This window comes from Tupaia chinensis, unplaced genomic scaffold (assembly GCF_000334495.1).
Source record: "Tupaia chinensis unplaced genomic scaffold, TupChi_1.0 Scaffold000311_2, whole genome shotgun sequence".
NCBI classification, from domain to species: Eukaryota; Metazoa; Chordata; class Mammalia; order Scandentia; family Tupaiidae; genus Tupaia; species Tupaia belangeri.
Genome location: NW_006159803.1, coordinates 4,850,766 through 4,854,425, shown reverse-complemented (window position 1 = coordinate 4,854,425; position 3,660 = coordinate 4,850,766).

Genomic DNA, 3,660 nt, shown 5'->3' with positions numbered 1-3,660 from the left:
AGAAATCACCCCCCAGGGGGGATGGTCATGCCGCAATCCCTTCTCCTCCATTCTCCTCTTGGGATCTTGGGCATGCACGCACACGCGCCTGGCGTGAGTTCTAAGCCACTGGGTCCGGGATGCGAACCGCGGTCGACTACATGGGAGTCCAGGGACACAGCCATTACGCTAACTGCTGGTTCCCAGGAACATTCTTAAAGGGTAAATCACAAGGCCAAAATGTTCTCTAAAGAGGCTATTTCAGTTTACATTCCTACTCATGATGTTTGAGAGCAAACTTTTTTTTTTTAATCTCATCAGTCTTGAATACTATCTTTTACTTAAATATTTGCTAATACGATAGCTACCTGACACATTACAATTACTGGTCTGTTTGCTGTTGTACAGGGTAACATCAAGGCTTTTGAGTCAAATATATGCAGTCTTCAAAAAAATTCATGGAAATGCGTATTATTAAAAAGCTACAAACCAGTCCCTGGCATGGTGGTTAAGGCAGCTGGATCCTACATAGCTAGTTGAAGAGTTTGAGTCCCGGACCTGGGAGCTAGAAAAACACACCAGGTTTATGTGCGTGGGTGTGCCCAAGATCCCTGCGGCAACCATTCTTCTTTTTCTCTTTTTTCCTCTCTCCTGTGAGCACATGGGCCCTCTGGCAAAATTTAAAAATAAGCAAACAAACAAAACAAAAACTATGCATGGATTTCAAAAATGTTTTGCAACAAAATGAACTTGAGCTTTAATTTTATTTCCCCACAAGCTTTTTTAAGTCCCATAGTATATTTGGGTTTGGTCATGGTTCTGCTATTTCCTAACCGTGTTACATGGGACAAATTACTTAACCATTTTAAGGCTCTCTTTAGTCACTGGTTAAAAAACCCAAAAGGTCAATTATTGTATAGTGCAAACACAAGGCTGTTGCAATCATTAAAAAAATAGTCATAGAAAAGGATTTCACTCAAGATCCTAGCACATGACTGTGAATCCTTCATTTTTTGGTTGCAAAAGTGTGTTTTATACTTCTGTTTAATTCATGTACTATTGATATTTAGGAATTTACATAGTACTTTGACTATCTTTAAGCATGCAACATGATGAGGAAGGCTGAGTAATTACCTGGATAATTTTTACACTCTGGTGAGAAGGTCAGGGAGTGATTTTTTTTTTTTTTTGGGTGGTCTCTAATGTGACCTGTAGCAAAAAGCTAAAAAAAAAAAAAAATTGAGATATAATTTACTTACAATAAATATTACTCACTTTTTTTTAAAGAGAGGCTTTTGCTATAGGGCATGTGCGCTCACCGGACAGACAGAGAGAGCCATAGAGACAGAAAGCGAGAAATCACCCCCCAGGGGGGATGGTCATGCCGCAATCCCTTCTCCTCCATTCTCCTCTTGGGATCTTGGGCATGCACGCACACGCGCCTGGCGTGAGTTCTAAGCCACTGGGTCCGGGATGCGAACCGCGGTCGACTACATGGGAGTCCAGGGACACAGCCATTACGCTAACTGCTGGTTCCCAGGAACATTCTTAAAGGGTAAATCACAAGGCCAAAATGTTCTCTAAAGAGGCTATTTCAGTTTACATTCCTACTCATGATGTTTGAGAGCAAACTTTTTTTTTTTAATCTCATCAGTCTTGAATACTATCTTTTACTTAAATATTTGCTAATACGATAGCTACCTGACACATTACAATTACTGGTCTGTTTGCTGTTGTACAGGGTAACATCAAGGCTTTTGAGTCAAATATATGCAGTCTTCAAAAAAATTCATGGAAATGCGTATTATTAAAAAGCTACAAACCAGTCCCTGGCATGGTGGTTAAGGCAGCTGGATCCTACATAGCTAGTTGAAGAGTTTGAGTCCCGGACCTGGGAGCTAGAAAAACACACCAGGTTTATGTGCGTGGGTGTGCCCAAGATCCCTGCGGCAACCATTCTTCTTTTTCTCTTTTTTCCTCTCTCCTGTGAGCACATGGGCCCTCTGGCAAAATTTAAAAATAAGCAAACAAACAAAACAAAAACTATGCATGGATTTCAAAAATGTTTTGCAACAAAATGAACTTGAGCTTTAATTTTATTTCCCCACAAGCTTTTTTAAGTCCCATAGTATATTTGGGTTTGGTCATGGTTCTGCTATTTCCTAACCGTGTTACATGGGACAAATTACTTAACCATTTTAAGGCTCTCTTTAGTCACTGGTTAAAAAACCCAAAAGGTCAATTATTGTATAGTGCAAACACAAGGCTGTTGCAATCATTAAAAAAATAGTCATAGAAAAGGATTTCACTCAAGATCCTAGCACATGACTGTGAATCCTTCATTTTTTGGTTGCAAAAGTGTGTTTTATACTTCTGTTTAATTCATGTACTATTGATATTTAGGAATTTACATAGTACTTTGACTATCTTTAAGCATGCAACATGATGAGGAAGGCTGAGTAATTACCTGGATAATTTTTACACTCTGGTGAGAAGGTCAGGGAGTGATTTTTTTTTTTTTTTGGGTGGTCTCTAAGAACCACATAAACCTGTTTGCTTATAAAACACACACCTGGTTCCAATCCTTGAGGAATTTGCAATCTAAAGGCCTTTCCTTTAACCGCGGAGTCTCTTTGGGCTTTTAATTGTTCAGAGAGGTCTCAAGGGCAATGATAGAAACTCACTGAAGAGGAAGCTTAGTGAAAGTGATCTAGAAAGAGTTCCTGGAAAAGCTACTGCCTCAGCAAAGGCAAATACTAAGCCAAGAAGAATGTGAATTATTTGTCCTGTAAAAGTACACTCCTGAGTTTTGTTATTTGGGTCTAAAGTTTGTTCACAAAAGATAAATAAACAGGGCAAACAAGGCTAATCTGATTATGCACTTGCAGTTGGTATACTCCCAGAAAGCTATTTTTAAAAAATTTCCGCAGCGAACAGTGAGGGGACGACAGAACACTGATGCAAAAGTCAGGGGCTTGATCTAGTCCAGGCCGCTAACCAAGGTGCGTGGGCTCAGGCTGTCATCGATTGCCCATCTTTCTCCACATACACAATAACTTAGGTTTCGGCCCTGCTTCCAACTTTTTCTTCTACTCCGGCAAGTGTCAAAAAGGCATTACATATTCTTTCTTGGATTAAAATTTGCACTCCAATTTGGGCCATGTCCGTGGAAATTTAAAAATTGGAGTTAAAACACCGCCAGCGAAAAAGCAAGTTCTACTGGCTGGTTCAAATCAACCAAAATAATTTCCACGTTCTTTGTCGCAAATACAAGTTCCTCTCGGGTAGGCCCGTGTCCCTCTCCTAGTCCACGATTTCCGAGCCGAACATCCAGGCAGCACGCCCCGTTCGGCCCCCGGCCTCCCTCGGGGAAGGAGTCCCGCTCCGCGGCGATGGAAACGCCCCGGAGAGTTGGCTGGCACCAGCGGGAGTTTCAAGTTTCCGCTCGTGCGGGAGGAGGCGGGCGCACGCCGAGCTTCGGGCTGGGCGGCTCCGCTTCCCTCCACGGCCGGCTTTCGGCTCAGCGCGGTCCTCACGGCAGGACCTACCCCTCCACGCGCTCGTTCACATCCCTGGGGCTCCCGGGCCTCAGCTCGTCGCTCGCGCTTCCCACTCGGGCCCGCGACCCCCGGCGACCGCCCGCGCGAGGCCTGAGGCGCGGATCGCGCGGGGCGGGGCGGG